At 32.3% G+C, this 17,999-nt stretch overlaps 1 long non-coding RNA gene across 1 annotated transcript in view; it reads left to right on the forward strand.

The window, feature by feature from the left end:
- LOC142325832 (uncharacterized) overlaps nucleotides 1-17,999 on the forward strand; it is a 213,254-nt gene that overhangs the window by 188,935 nt on the left and 6,320 nt on the right. The window lies entirely within an intron of this gene.

The raw sequence follows: 17,999 nt of genomic DNA on the forward strand, positions 1-17,999 counted from the left end.
CAAAGATGGACCGCTGAATGTGAAAATAGGAGGAGAAAAGATTATGGAGGTAGAAGAATTTTGTTATTTGGGAAGTAAAATTACTAAAGATGGACGAAGCAGGAGCGATATAAAATGCCGAATAGCACAAGCTAAACGAGCCTTCAGTAAGAAATATAATTTGTTTACATCAAAAATTAATTTAAATGTCAGGAAAAGATTTTTGAAAGTGTATGTTTGGAGTGTCGCTTTATATGGAAGTGAAACTTGGACGATCGGAGTATCTGAGAAGAAACGATTAGAAGCTTTTGAAATGTGGTGCTATAGGAGAATGTTAAAAATCAGATGGGTGGATAAAGTGACAAATGAAGAGGTATTGCGGCAAATAGATGAAGAAAGAAGCATTTGGAAAAATATAGTTAAAAGAAGAGACAGACTTATAGGCCACATACTAAGGCATCCTGGAATAGTCGCTTTAATATTGGAAGGACAGGTAGAATGGAAAAATTGTGTAGGCAGGCCACGTTTGGAGTATGTAAAACAAATTGTTGGGGATGTAGGATGTAGAGGGTATACTGAAATGAAACGACTAGCACTAGATAGGGAATCTTGGAGAGCTGCATCAAACCAGTCAAATGACTGAAGACCAAAAAAAAAAAAGACAAAAAAAAAATTGTTGTGAATCTAACAATACAAACGGAAAAATTGCAACACAGTCACATTTTTTTTCGTGTTATTTCAATAAGAGCTCAAACTGCAAGCCACTAACTTGCAAACACTTGTTGAGCACGTGGTTGTAAAGTCCTGATGATAAGTGGTTACAGGGCTCTTTCACAAGTAATTATATGTATAATATATTCAATATAATACATAATATTATATGTATAATATAATATATTATTATACAATATAATATAATATATTTAATATAATACAAGTATAATATGTAGTGGTAAATATAGGAATGATTATATATAGTGACTAGCCAGCCGGCCTATTTAGCCAGAACCTGAACCCTCGGGTCTCAGGTCAGCCCAAGCAAATCTCGGAGCCAACTCAGGGGCTTCTCCAGGCAAGGGTACGACCCGATGGCCGCCATTTGCTTGCCATTCCCAATTTTCGTGGAGGACTGGAGCTCTGAACACTTGCAAAGCTTGCTTCAGTCGCGATTCCCATCCACCCAAAGCGTTCCACCCGCTGGATTCCCGCAGTGTACCTTATCCTGGAGGTTGTGAAAATAAAAATGATAAATAATAATTATAGTATTTAGGTTTTATAGAAACCTGAAAAAGAAACTAAATTACAAAAGTTAAAATAATATTAACTGTGGTAAAAAATGGAAAAATTCATAACTTAATTCTTTGCCATGGTGGTAGAAATATAATGATGAAGTAACAGGATTAATTTTTTTTTCCTTAATGAATACCATTAATTCACAACTTTACCCTCCTTGGGAGCGAAGAAATAATGAATATTTTTAATAACATAACCTTCAAGGGAGCTATTTCCTCGATCGATGGCTTAAAACCTTCCCTGGGATAACACGAATGTATCCTGCAAATTTGAACGTAATCGGTCGGTTGGATCTCGCGTGATACGATAACAAAGAAGTAGACAAACTTTATATATATATTTCCGAATAACCCTGATCTGTTAGGTCGAAACTGTACCTGATGCATGCAAAAGTTAGTCTTCGACCTACCAACAAATACCCCGTTTAAATTTAAAAAAAGGGATGATTGTTTGCAGAGATATTATAATAACACCCCATTGAAATTTCCAGACCAGCGCCCCAGGAGCACGGCGTTTGATACCAGTTGGTGGTGATGATCGGTCTAGCCTCCAACGAGGTGCTCGCATACCTCACCACTCTATCCTCACACGCAGTCCCCACGGAAAACCCATTTTTGTTAAACACAAATGTTTAAGATTTATTTAATATCATTTTATTTAACGTAAATTTAATTCTATTATTTTTGTAATATTATTCATTGAATTGATACGAATCGTTCAGTTCAAACCCACCTCACACAGTAATAGAAACTCATAGTTCACAGTTCATTAATACAATAAAATTTGTCCTTCAACCGGAAAATCTATACAACATATATACGCGTACATATATTTTTTTTTTGGATGAAATACATCTAAAATTCTTCTCAGTTATGTCAAGAAAGATGAGTAAAAATTTGTTGCGATTGATCGAGTAGTTTTTTTTGTTTATCCCGATAAAAAACCCTCTTCCCCTTTATATAATGGAATATATTGTATACTTACACTTGTAATTAGTTCAGTTTTATAAGTTAAACTTAATAGTAACACAAAAATAAAGTAGTTTGTCATATATATATATATAAACCAGGCTGTTCAAAAAAAATTATACACACCTTAGAAATATGTCATACATGCGATTCGCTTCAATTGGCGTTGGCTACGAGTTCAACGTGTAGTACTATTGTTCAGAAAGAGTAACTTATGACGTTAGTATTAATCCTTGCGATCCAGTGCGCCATGCGATGAGGTGCAATCAGTTGAGAAAGTGCAGCGGTGTCGTAAACGCAGTTGTCATTCGAGGAGCGAAAGACAAGTGATATTGAACTTTCGAAAATGTCTGCGAAGTACAACGACAATGGAGACTGAAATATGAAACTGAACCGCGGGCATGCCTAAGCATTATATGTTTGTCCAATAAGTTAATTCTCCAGGACTGAATTTCTGGAGTGAGCTATCATCAAGAGATCTAATTGGACCGTTCTTTTCCCAATTTACTTTGAAATATTTCTCGAAATTACTGGTCATGCTTACTTGGAGATGCTGAACAAATAAATTTTATCATATATTAGAGGTTCTTTTGGTAAAAATTAATTTCTCATTCATCAAAATAGCGCCCTGCCGCATTTTCATTTAGATGTACTCACCTACCTGGATAACACTGTACCGGGACGTTGGATAAGACGAAGGATTGAGTACTTAATTTAAAATTTAGTACGTAATTTAAAATACTAGAATTAACGATAAAAAAAATCATTATTTAATCGAATTGAACGAATATTTAAGTCTTGATTTTTTGATAATTTTATTCTAAAGACGCTTACCAAATATTAATGTGATTCTTTCATCGAAACTTGAGATATAAATTTTTATATAAAAATAAGAAAATGGGGGACAGGTGGAGAAAGAAGGAGAAATTGCCATTTTTCCTTAGGATATTTTTTATTAAGTTTAACGTTGAATCCGTAATAGTATTAGCCAACCCACCATTTTAGAAACACTCTGTGTATTTATTAAGTTAATTATAATTATCAGAGCACTGAATAATAATTAACGAAATATGCTTGTAATACAAGTGTGTTATATTAAAAGTATTTATAAACTACTACAAATATACCGTAATTTATTAATTTGAAGTTAATTAATTATTAATTTGTTTTGTCTTACTAGGTTCTTAATGGTGTGGGTGTTTTAGGTCGGTGTCTGTTGACTGTGATGCCTGAATATGTATGAGGGCGTTTTCCCCCCTTCCTGACGTAATGTACACCAACTGTACCAGAAATCATGGGTAGCTAGGGACGGAGGTTTAGTCGGTAGTGCGCAGGAACACATACACACTTAATAACATCTTACGAAACCTATTAGTGAGCCCGAAACTGTTAGGCACCCGTAAATGGGTTCCTCTACCTCTTAAAAAAAAAACGAGAAAAAAAGAAAAAAGGTTCTTAATGGTAAAAAAACTTAATGTGAAAATTTATGTATGAATTGTTAAATTATTGAATTCATTTATGACAAAAATAAATTATATCTTTTATATAAATAAATAGATATTTTTATTACCAGGGTTATTTTTTTTTAAGGTCCGATCAGTCACGAAATTAAAACCATAGTGAAAATAATTTTTTTTTAATTTGTAACAAGTACTTACATAGTTAGGCACTTACATAGTTAGGTATTTCTCTACATAGTCGCCACTTCGATTTAGATATTTGGCGTAGCGTGGTACCAACTTTTCAATACCCTCGTCATAGAACGGAACCGCCTGTGTTTTCAGCCATGTTTATACGCTGGTCTGCAACTTGATTTCTGTGTCAAAATATTGTCCTCCAAGCCGTTTCATGTAAGAAAAAAGGTGAAAATCGGATGGAGCCAAGTCCGGGCTATATGGTAGTTGATCAAACGCTTCCCAACGAAAACGCTACAGGAGCTTCTTTGTTACAGCTGCAGTGTGCGGCCGAGCATTGTCATCGAAAAAGACAAAGACTGGTGACAACATTCCTCTCCACTTATTCTTATTCAGCCACCATTCGGCGACTATGTACCACCCACCATTCTAATTCGGGGTGGCGACAATGTAGAGAAATAGAGTAACTATGTAAGTACTTGATAAAATAATAAATGTTTTATTTTCACTGTGGTTTTCATTTCGTGACCGATCGGACCTTGAAAAAAAATAACTCTCGTAATTTTTATCATTATCGGGCACAAAATTCCAACCAATCGTATTCGTTGTTATTTAACCAATCATAAGTTGAGAGTAATTCTTATCATTGTCAGAAACACAATTCCAACCAATCGTATTCGCTGTTTTTTAACCAATCATAAGGAGGGATAAATCTTATCATTATGAGACACACTATTCCAACCAATCGTATTCTTTGTTATTTAGCCAATCATAAGGTGAGAGTAATTCTTATCATTACCAGAAACAAAATTCCAACCAATCGTATTCCTTGTTTTTTAACCAATCATAAGGAGGCAGTAAATCTTATCAGGCAGACAATTTCAACCAATCGTATTCCTTGTTTTTTAACCAATCATAAGGAGGCAGTAAATCTTATCAGGCAGACAATTTCAACCAATCGTATTCTTTGTTCTTTACCCAATCATAAGGTGAGGGTACTTCTTATCGTTATCGGGCACAAAATTCCAACCAAACGTATTCTTTGTTTTTTAACCAATCATATGGTGAAAGTAATTCTTATCATTATTAGACACAAAATTCCAACCAATCGTATTCGTTGTTTTTTAACTAATCATAAGGTGAGAGTAATTCTTATCTTTATTAGGCACAAAATTCCAACCAATCGTATTCGTTGTTATTTAACCAATCATAAGGTGAAGGTACGAGTATAATAGACATTTTTTATTATTATAGATATTAAATCTTTATTTGTAATAATATTATAGTACTTATTAATAATTTTGTCAAACCAGCAAGACGGAATATATATATATATATATATATATATATATATATACATGGTCATTGTATTAACAATTTGAGCAACTTACACATATACAACTGCTGTTTTGAGTATATCGTAATCTTTATACAATGTTAGTATCTAATATTAGTATCTTAGTGTATTTTACAATAAAAAAATTTTTATATATATTTCCTTTTCATTTTTTAAATCTTTTAGTTTTATATAGTGGATACATATGCAGATATGAAGTTCCTTCAAAACATTCTTGTACTGTACATAGACACTTTCTAATTTGACTTAAAACAAAACCTACGTTATTTAAACGTTGTAAAATATAATAAATTACAGATACAACCGAGCTAAACAATGTTTTGACTATAGAATGAAATAAATCTAAAATTATCTTACAGCAAAAAATTTCAAAACTTTGGTAAGTTTAAACAAGTATAAACTACAACCCTTAAGAAAAATTTGCTTAATTTCTTTGTGTTCTTGTCTATTCATGAATCGAACTTTTATATTTATTTAAATTTAGAAGGGTGTTTTATTTCTTCCAGACAAGTTTTATATCTCATTAAATTCATTTTAAGCAACAAGCTTATATATTTTTTATGTAATATGTGTAAAAATTATCTACTGGCATTTTATTTTTTTTTTTTTGAGGTAACAATGGACCACTTTAGTCAACTCTGATTTGTCTTTTCATTTTTTTGTTTTTTTCTTAATTGCTCCTCAATACTTCTTCATTCTATCAGATCTTGCTTTTCTGAGTTCTGCTGAACAAATCCTTGTTGTTATTTTATTTTCTTTAATTTTAAATCTGGAGTTTGCTTATTTTAGTATTTTTTTACTGTCAGTTTTGTTTCTTAAATCTTTTATTGTGATTTCTAGTTCTTGCATATCTTGTTTAATTTCGGTTTTTCAGGTCGGTGTTTTGGTGGTTTTCCAATATTTCTCGACCATCCTGTCGAGCCTGTTCGTATTATGTGTGCAAAGAAGGAGATTCTTTTTCTTTCTAAAGTACTCTAGAGTTGATTCTACGTCTTTATGTACCTCTTGGTTTGGTATGAATCTTCATTCTCCCCCATCAGTAAGTCGTATTTTATTTGTGCATGTTCTTAAAATTTTTCTATCTATTCTTTACATTTCTGCTGAGTAGAAAATGTTGAATTTAGTTTGAAGAGTGTTTTGCCTCCATATGATATTATAGGTCTGATTACAATTTTGTAATGTCTAAGTTTGTATTTATTGAGGTGCATCTTTTATTATATGTTATTTTGGTGGTATTTTGTGCGTTATAGAGCTTTTGTGATCTTTCTTTCCAGTTTACTTTTTCTTTGAGGTCATGTGCGATATTTTCTCCTAAATATTTAAACCGTTCAATTAGCTCGACTTTATGTCCGTTTATAATTACGTAGTTCAATCCAGGAGATTTATGGTCAATATTCTTCTAGTCTTTTCATATGATATTCTTAGGCCTCTTATTCCTGCTAGTTCTTCCAATGAATTTACTTGGATTCTAGCTTCTGCGATGTTATTGGCTAGAAAGGCTAGGTCATCTGCAATTCCTATTAATCTACAATTTTACTTTGATACGGTTGACATGTTTCCTTGCTTCAATTGTTACGTGTAGTGGGTCTTTTTTGTACCACTCTTTCATTACATATTCTAGGGCGCAGTTGAAGAGCAGTGGGAATAGTCCATCTCCTTGTCTTAAACTTGTTTTGATTAGGAATGGTTGTGATATTTCTCTTCTGAATTTTATTTTGGAGTAGTTCGATAATTTTTACCAGTTTCGGGTGTAATCCTAGGTTTCTTAGTATTTTCAACACTATTGGCTTTTATTATACGAGTAATTGCGATTAACAGAAAATATGAAAAAAAAGAAATGTTTTAAAAGGGTTTTCGTTGAAAGAATCTTTTTTATGGTTAGAAGAAAGTATCTCAAAATGAAAACAAAGTTTAATCTACTTGATGTAAACTTTTTTATCTACACTATAAAAAAATATACGCGCATCGATGAAATCAGTCATTAGTACCTGTGAAGTTGATTAGGAGATAATTTTTAAAAAAGAGACGTGTCAGATCAAAGAGTAGTCCTACAAAGATTAATTTTTATATGCCAGTGACATCAAATGTTTTAAGAAGTTCTTCTTAACAAATAAATAAGTTTGAATTCTGAAAACTTTCTTCCCCTTGTAAATTAATTTTTAAAACTTTCTTCATTGTATTTTTTGATAAGTTTGTTTAATCCTAATTGGTAAAAAAAAACTCTTTTTACAAAGAAAATATTTAATTTTTACTTCAATACTGATTTAAATTTAACTCTCGTATTTTTCTTGTACAACATACATTTTTACACTGCCCAGAAAGGAGTGTAATATATTTATGTTTGTTCCACCGTAGCAGCTCAACGGTTGAATCGATTTAGAAGTATTACCCCGTGCTTCAATCCTTTGCCTTACCGGGATTGTCATTGGCTATGTAAATATATAAAATTATGTAATAGATTCCGGTTGGAGCACAAACTTTAATGAATTGAATTAATGAACTGTGAACCTCACAGTCATTGAGTCCACCTAAATCATTGAGCTGGATTTGAACTAAATGATTCGATTCAATCGAATGAATAATATTACAAAAATAATAGAATTAATGAAATAAAATAAACAAAAGTAATGAAATGTAGTAGAAATAACAAAGATGGACCACTGAATGTGAAAATAGGAGGAGAAAAGATTATGGAGGTAGAAGAATTTTGTTATTTGGGAAGTAGAATTACTAAAGATGGACGAAGCAGGAGCGATATAAAATGCCGAATAGCACAAGCTAAACGAGCCTTCAGTAAGAAATATAAGTTGTTTACATCAAAAATTAATTTAAATGTCAGGAAAAGATTTTTGAAAGTGTATGTTTGGAGTGTCGCTTTATATGGAAGTGAAACTTGGACAATCGGAGTATCTGAGAAGAAAAGGTTAGAAGCTTTTGAAATGCGGTGCTATAGGAGAATGTTAAAAATCAGATGGGTGGATAAAGTGACAAATGAAGAGGTATTGCGGCAAATAGATGAAGAAAGAAGCATTTGGAAAAATATAGTTAAAAGAAGAGACAGACTTATAGGCCACATACTAAGGCATCCTGGAATAGTCGCTTTAATTTTGGAAGGACAGGTAGAAGGGAAAAATTGTGTAGGCAGGCCACGTTTGGAATATGTAAAACAAATTGTTAGGGATGTAGGATGTAGAGGGTATACTGAATGAAACGACTAGCACTAGACAGGGAATCTTGGAGAGCTGCATCAAACCAGTCAAATGACTGAAGACAAAAAAAAAAAAAAATAGAATTAAATTTACGTTAAATAAAATGTCATTAAATAGATTTAAAAACTTTCTGTTTTAATAATAATGAGCTTTTCGTGGGGACTGCGTGTGAGACTTGTGTGGTGATGTGACGCAAACACCTCGTGCAAGGCATCTTTTACTTATGAAAAGGTGTCATTTATTAATGTGATCTGTATATTTTCATGTTTATTTTATATTGATTACATTAATAAAACTGCAAGTGTGTTCTTGAAATATTTTTTACACAAAAAGGAACGTAATTTATTTAAGGAGTGTGTATGTTTGTTCCACTATAGTAGCTGAACGGCTGAACCGATTTAGATATATGACTCCGAGTTGGATTTCTTACGTTACCGAGAGTGTCATAGGCTATATGTATATATGTATGTTTAATAAGTTAAAAAAATTTGAAAAAAAAATTATATACAAAATTGTCACCCGCACGGTCTTTAATTATCCTATATTAAAGAGCAATATTTTTTACTAGTCGTGTTTTTAATTTTTAATAGTTATCTCTTGTTTTTACAAGTGTTTGGTAATTTTTTGATTTTCTCCACTAATAATAATTATTATACCCACTTAACAAATATTTTTATCTATTGTTCAGGTAATGGCTTACCGACGTTTATTTCTAACATATAACTTCCATTTATTAAAATTCTTGTTTTTTTAATTATTTTATTGTGTGACCTATATTATAAAATTTTTAAGAATTTTTCAAAAACTATATTTTTTTTCTAAAACGCATCCAAATTATGTTCTATTTTTTTAATTATACTGTTATATAAAAGGTTGAAAATCCACTCATAATTTGGCAGTTACCGTTGGTTCATTTTTGAAAAAATAAACCCGTTAATTAAAGCTTAAATATTAAAGAATACAAGTAATAGGGGCATTCAAAACCAGTTTTACTACATATAAGATATTTACAGAAGGGAGACAGTTTTTCTAAAGTTCTCAAATTTGAGCTCCCTCAAGATCTTTGTATATCTTAATGTTTTTAAAGTTCCTTTTTATTCTAAATATACAAAAAAGTAAATAAAAAATGTTATTGAGGGCGGATGTGGATATGAGTTGGTAATTATTTGGTTTTATATTTGACGAAAGATTTAACATACCATCATGAAATTTTATGGGATTAAGTCATATATTATGGAAATGTTTTTATATCGTACTTTAGAAAAAAATCAGATGAAATTTTGTAAAAAATTGCACTTGAAAAGCTTTTATTCCTGTTTTGGTTCGTGATTAAATCGCTTTAACGACGTGATTTGAGAAAGAAAAACAAGAATCCCATATCCGAAAAAACGAACTGCCTTTCCAGTTTTCTTCTTCATCGAGTAACGAATGAACGGAATTCCTATAAAAAATGATCAACGATACATAAGCGTACAGGTGATAACTTCATCTGCTCCTCATAGACATTAATCGTATTGGATTGTACATGCGGGGGAAAAAAGGGAAAAATCGAAAAAGATAAAAGGGAAGAAAGGGAAAATGGAAAAAAGAAAAAAGAAAAGGGGAAATCAGGGAAAACTGACAAAGGGATAGGAGAAAAAAGAAAGGGGAAAAGTAAATAAGGGAAAGAGAAATGGGGGAACAAAAGGGAAATATTCAATATTCAATATTTTCAGAAAAAGCAGTTATTAAAAAACAGGAAAATATTGGTAAAAAGTTAGTTTAGAAAAATGTTATTATTTTTCTTTAAGTTATTTCTTTATATAATTCCTAGAAATGAATAGAGAGAATATATATATATATATATATATATATATATATATATATATTTTATATATATATATATCTATATAAATAAAAATGTAAATGTTCGTTTGTTCAAATCTTAAATCTCCGAAAGTTCTTCACCGATTGTTTTGAAATTTTGACACAACGTTGCATTCGAATACGCGCGTGTTTTTATATACCTAATATTTACATACTAACATGTTACACCAGTGACAGGTAAAACATGCTTTTTTTTAAAAACAGCGCTCTCTCTTAGACGTGAAAGCAACACTCGCTATACTAAATATTTTACGATTCCATTTCAGTGTTTCCGCTATAGACTAAACTATTGGACTAAAACTACTGGACCGATTTACATGGGGGGGAAAAAAGGGAAAAATCGAAAAAGGTAAAAGGGAAGAAACGGAAAATGGAAAAAAGAAAAAAGAAAAAGGGGGAAATCAGGGAAAACTGACAAAGGGATAGGAGAAAAAAGAAAGGGGAAAAGTAAATAAGGGAAAGAGAAATGGGGGAACAAAAGGGAAATATAGAGGAAAAGGAGGGGGAAAAAAAGGGAATATGGTAAGAGGAAAATGTGAAAAGTAAATTGGGGAAAAGGAAAAAAGTGAAAATGGAAAAGATTAAATTTTGTGAAGTTCTGTAATGTTCATTTTGTTAATGTTTTATCAAACTTTCAACTGTGTTCATTTAATGTATATAAATATTGAAATCTAACAATAGCGAAGCATTGCCAGGTCTGCAGTACTTAATATATGATAATAAATATTATTTAAATACAAAAGTTACATAATAATATTTCTAGAGTTACCTAGAAATATTATTACTTAGAAATCCCTGCTCCAAGTGCTGGAAAAGTTAAATATCATCAGCAAGTTTTTTTTTAATATAAGATAAAAATTATAACTTAAATTTGCACATTAGAGAAATAGGTTAAGCATCAGGGAAAATTTGCATACACCCAATTAAAATGTATCTTAAAGAAAATATATAATTATTAATTATATATATCTATATATGTATATATATTTGTCTGTTTATTTCTAATGTGCGTACGTTGCAATCTGTTCAACTGCTGAACAATAAGCAATCCGGCCAAATGAGATGAGGATGACATGTATAAATGAGGTGTGTAGTCTTGCACAAATTCAGGCTTACCATTCCTGAAATGTGTGATTAATTGACCGACCACCAAGACGTTTATTCACACATTGATGTGTGAATAAACCCCAACACCAAAGTACATCCGTATTCAAGTCCGCATAAAATTAATTAACTTTTGCTATATATGTCTGTTATATAAGTATTTGAATCTCAGAACCTTTGACTTCAAAAATAAGCTGTTAATCAAGTGATTTCTTCTACAAGTTTACCACAGACCAGCCCAGTTGGCTATATATATACTTCTACAAGATGTACAGAAAAAGAATAACGGGGATTTATAAAGATATTTAATATCTCTTAACTTTGACCAACCGTACTGAATCACAAATAATATGGAGAGTAGAGAAAAACTTTTACAGTTTTTCCCTACAAGTATTCAATGTGAGCGCCTTTAGTCACGCGTCAAATATTCAAACCGATAAGAAAATTCAGGTCCAATGTTTTAACCAGAATGTAGAGTAATGGATGCGACAGCTGCTTAAATCCTATTCTTCAAAACTGGTAGATAAGTAGGAAGCTGAGGCACTTACACAAGATCCTTTATAAAAACGACTAAGGATAGAATTCACACGATGTGCGATCGAGTGACCGCAAACAAGCTCTATCATCGGTTCCATTCACTGATTGGGGAAACGTTATTCAACCTATTCCGTAAAGAGTTACGTCAGTGAGGAGGCGCATCATCTTGTTACCAATTAAATTCTATAGTCCATCATGCAAGTTAAGGAAAGAACAAATAGAATATCTGAACACGCATGTAACTCCTCTTTCTCTTGTTTCAGCGAAAAAGGATGGTCCATCGCCGATACGGCAAACAAGCCCTGTTATCTGATCCCGGACGACCAGCCGTTGGGGAGAATTTCATTCAACCAATCACGTACAGCGTAATGCAAGCGAGGAGCCGCACCATCTTGTTGCCAATTTCTGTGGTTCGTATTGCAGTTGTTGAGGTGCAACAACTATTCCATAGCTGTTGCACATCAAGACAGTTCATTCCAAACACGACGGCCCGTAAACTTGCCGTCGGGATACGGCACAAAAAACATTTAATTTTGAGGAGTCTCGTTCACACCGCAATATTCTGTGAGAATTGTCTAATCCCCAGATACGTATATTATGAGTATTTACTTTCAATAAATATAAAATGTTGATTAGTCTCTGAATACGACACGATAAAGAAAGTCTTCATCGTCACCGTGCATCATTTAATTTGCAAAGCTGGCACCTAAACCATAATCTGTAGGCTTTACAACTTGTAACAACTGTAAACGATATGGATGCAGTTGTAACTGTTTCCTTACAACCCCCCACACAGACGTCACTGGAATCGCTAATTCACGGCTATCCTTCGTAACGGATTTCCTATTACTATACCCAAAAAAGAATTTTACACGTTCAACATTGTCTTTGGACACATTCGGTCGTCCTGTACAAATTCTGTCTTCCCTTTACAAATACATCTAGTGGTGTCAAATTTTTTATACCATCTACGAAAGTTATTGTCACTCGGGGATCACAACGGAACGCACGTTGAACGGTAATTACAGTTTCACACCTTGCAAACTGTGAAACACAGAACGCATTTGTTAGGGGATCGCCATCTTTGGTACTAGTGCTTTCAAGCGGAAGTTACTATAAACAGTTTATGAACTTGCGCACAGCTAAAACTGGTTGAGTTGTTCTTTCATTACTTGTAGAATTAATCAACGTACGTGAAACTTGAGAAATATTACATAGCTTTAAAACCCCGATATTCATATGCACTGGATTGTTAATTAATTAATGAAAGTGTATTACGTATTTCTAGAACTTTTAATTTCGGAGTTAGTAGGACTTCTTAAGAAAAAATATATCTGTTTAAAAGATTATGAAATACAATAACTTGAAATATGAAGAGATGGACAATATTCACCATTTACGATCATTCAGTAGAGTACCATAAATTTTTGTAATAAATTGGACCCTATTTTGAATTCATCTAAAGCTATTTCATTTTAAGAAAACAAAACCCCTTTTGAAGCCCACCGGTAATTTAAAATTGAATGGCTGCGCGTTGATGTACCAAAGATATTTTTAAAATCTTATCTTCCATTTTTGAGTAAATAATCCTTAAACTTGACCCACAAATTATTATTCGGTTAATAAACCAGTTATTTTATTAATTGTTACCACTTTCATCTCATATAGAAGAATAACAGTTCTATTTTTTATTTTTTTGTTTGTAGGCGAAAAACGCCTGGGCGTTATCATCGCCCGGGATTTTATTAATAAAAGGGTAAAATAACTCCATAAGGTTAAAAATTAATATTAATCATATAATAAAAATTTATTAAAACAAGAGTCAAGAAGGTAAAATAAAACTCAAAACTAATACCGCAGACGAAGTCTTTAAAATATAAAAGTTAAAATAATCGAATAAAGAAACTATATAAAACTTACCTAATTCGGATGGGTCGTGCAAAAGGTACCCTTGTCGGATAATAAAATTAAAGACATAGAACCAAAAAAATCAAAATTCAAAATAAAGGTTAAAAATTATCAACAACTCTCCTAGCATCAAAATATATGTGATAATATTAATTTTTTTGCAGTAATATGGTACTATGCAAAAACAGAAACATCCGGTCCAAAATTACGTTATTATTGTACAAGATATCACGGATGTTTCTAGGTAGATTAAACTTACGACATAAGACAACGCCGCATAACATATGCAATTCACGAGAACGTGGTGCACAGTCATGCGGCAGTCGTATCGTGTGCATAGGGGTGGAACTTCTCCTGAAATTAGGTATCCATGTGTGATCCTCGTATGTCCTATCCGTAACCGGCATAGGACCACTTCCTCACGACGGGACTTTCTGTAAGAGGAGCCCCATGACAACACTGAATCTTTAATCCGTCGGAGTTTATTATCGACCCAGTCGCTTTGCCACCTTCCTCTCAGTGATTGTTTTACACGATTGATAAAATCAAAGGTAGTAACTCGGTAGGTGAAAGGAGGTTGAATACACGCTTCTTTGGCAGCAGAATCTGCTCTTTCGTTACCAAGAATTCCTACGTGGCTAGGGACCCGGCAAAAACTTACTTCTGTTTTGCGATTACATAACTCAGCGATTGCATCGTAAATTTCAATGACGACAGGATGTTTGGAATAAAAGTTTTCTAACACCTTGAGTCACTGCAAATAAGAATGTTTCTATATTTGGGGTTAACGATATGTAGAGCCCTAAATTGTTTGTCAGTGACATGTCTGTTTTAGTTTTAATTTTCTTAACAGTTTGCACCGTTGGTATTTTTACAATTTATATAAAAATTAGAATATCCACTTAACATAATAACTTTAATTTTTATTTTCGATTTAATTCTTATTTAAATAAATTTATATGTACAATTATAAAATTCAAAATTAATCAGTAATCCGTGACAATGGAAAAATAATCCAAAAGCGATTGGATAAGTAATACAATTGTTGGTAAGTGGATACGCTTATATTTATATAATTGTCTTTTTTACCTTCATTTTTGTTTGAATAATTCTGTAAAGGAAATAAAGAAAATTCTTATGACAGGAATAGTAAACAGAAGATAACACGGTTGAGAGAGAGAGAGAGAGAGAGAGAGAGAGAGAGAGAGAGAGAGAAATAAAATCAGAAATAAGATGAGAACAATTTCTTAGATTTTCAAGAAATGCTGGGAGATAAAACCAGATGGCTTGGATTAACTTAAAGTACTGAAAGTTTTTATCGTTCTTTTTCTACATTTTTTTTTATTAATACCACATATGGTGGAAATCTTGTCTCCTCCATATTAGCTGCTTATATTACATATATGTTTACTTCTCTTGGATTGTAATCTTAAAAATATTTTCATCATTTCTAAATGTTATTTTATTTGTTTCCATAACGGTATTCATATAAAAATTAGGTTACATTTGTTTTTTGTTTTTTAATTTTATAAATTATAAAAGAAAATAACGTTATTTTTTTTTTATCTCCTGTTTTATTATTGGTTAAGTAAGAATTATATTACGTAAAGCCTTATCGATTACTTTTCTTTTACTGAAATTATTTATTTAACAGATTTCTCATGTACTTTTATTTTAATATCACGTTCTATCTGGAATTCTGTACGTGTCGTGTATTGTATCGTGTAGGCGGAACATTCAATTACCGTAAAGCGCTCAAATAACTTTGTACACTGACTTTTCCCGTACGGTCGAGTGGAATGTAAAACATCACACCAGAATTGTTTAAATTTTCCTTTTTGTTTGACCGTTTCCATCTATGGAAGATACTTTTCACTATCAAAGCTACAAAGAAGAGTAGAAAAAAAATTCAAAATTTAATTGGTATGTACGTTTAGATTTCTGAAGGTTTTATAATGCTTTTGAATGAAATATTTACTTGTCAATTAACGTTTTTGTCAGTTTTATTTTATTTAATACGTACTTACGTAATAATAAATTACTTCTTGTTAACGTAGATTGGATTAAGATCTAAAATCTAAACTGGTTAATAAAACCTGATAGTATCAGATCTAAATGTAACTCTTTGTACTAGTTTTATTATGTTCTCCAATGTAAAAAACGAATTGGTAATTGTATTTCTTCAGTTACTATCTGCTTCTGACGTCATAATACCTTATACGAGGGTCATTCGGAAACTTCTTGAGCTGACAAAGAAAAGACAAGATTTTGTAGAATCTCTTTTTTATATTAATCATCTTTGCAATTTAATACGTTTAGACCAACAGCAACCTGAGATTAAAGAAACATTAACCTCAGTTGTTTTAACCAACAACTTTTAACCTGAGTATAGTGCGATTAATCCAACTCTACAAGATAAGTGGGTATATCAGGTTTGACCTCATCATTTGAACTGATTCTCATCCGGCGAACCATTTCTTCAGATGTGGGAGGAGAAAGTAAATGATGTGAACTAAATCCAACGAATAAGCGCATGTGAAAAAAATTCAAAGCGAAGTTCATAGAATCTTTTATAAATTATAAAAGAAAATAACGGTATTTATTTATTGTGTTATTATTACGTTATTTAGTGTGTGTGTGTGTGTGTGTGTGTGTGTGCCGCGCACACACACACAAATACACAGGAGTGTAGGCATATTATTCTGGTGAAAGAGCAATTGATTTTGTCTAGACGTGGTCGTTTAGCATAAATAACACCGTTTACTCGATCCATTAGCGAAGCGTCCCCAGTGATGACCCTGCCTTTTTCCAGGTATTATTAAAGATCTACACCACAAGAATCAGGCAAAACCATAACCGTGACGTTTTCTGCAATTAAAATCGTTTTGGTTTTCTAAAGCGTACTTTCACCTCATCCCACCTACTCTTTCATCTCGGCATACATTAGTGAATCCCCATGTTTCATTTACTGTCGAAAAAACGTAACATGTTTAAAATAGTCGAAATTTAACATAATTGTATTTAAATAAGTTTACACACCCTCGAGAAATTTACAGTCGAATGCGTTTTTGGTCGACTGCTGATAAACGTGGCATCCATCGAAAGCGTTTTCATATCTAAAACTTTGTGTAAAATGTAGTGAACAAGTCTATCAAGATGTAAGCGATATCAGCAGCTCCGTTGCCTTCAGTCGACGATGATTTAATAATGCGTTGTGGATTTTTTTTGAAGAGTTCATTGGTTGTAGTGAGTGGTTTTTGGGCATTCCGAGCTTTAATTGTCTTGATTAAATGTATTACCACATTTAAATTCTCCAGCCTAATTTTTACTTTTCGAAAAGCAGCCCACTTTTTCGAAAACGAAGCAAAAGAATACTTTAAAATGGACTTTACTCTTTTGTATGTCCGACGAGGTTAAACCTTTTAAATAATACCTCGAACTTTTCAGTAAATGTAAAATCTTGTTTGCTTTATTCGATCGCCACAAACAAGTAACTAAAAAGCACGCGTATGAAATTTCGCAGCACTCCATATAGGTTCATACTTATTGCCGTAATCATTTAGTTATACTTGAGCCATCTCTGTACCAAGCTGAGAACTTTCTGATCAACCTTGTTATAAGTCGCATATAATCTTCTTAAATAGTTAGTATCCATCATTACAATCAATTGAGTAAGAATAAAGCCTTTCTTTTTCCTGTTTAGCCTCCAGGAATTACCGTTCAGGTATTACTTCAGAGGATGAATGAGGATGATATGTATGACTGTAAATGAAGTGTAGTCTTGTACACTCTCAGTTCGACCATTCCTGAGATGTGTGGTTAATTGAAACCCAACCACCAAAGAACAACGGTAACCACGATCTAGTATTAAAATCCGTATAAAAAGAACTTGAACACTGGAACTCTCGACTTCCAAATCAGCTGATTTGGTAAGACGTGTTCAACACTAGACCAATCCGGTGGGTTAAGAAGAAAGCCTAACTTTTATGAAATTTTTTTTTCATCGTATAGATTCCTCGTTTCCTACAGTATATACTTAAATATTAATTAACAAGTTTATCGTAAACAATACACAGATAGTTATAGAGTCATATACAGTCATACTTAAAACGAAAACTCGCAAAAAAATTGAATTTATAATTTC

This window comes from Lycorma delicatula, chromosome 5 (genome assembly GCF_047948215.1).
Source record: "Lycorma delicatula isolate Av1 chromosome 5, ASM4794821v1, whole genome shotgun sequence".
Lineage (NCBI taxonomy): Eukaryota > Metazoa > Arthropoda > Insecta > Hemiptera > Fulgoridae > Lycorma > Lycorma delicatula.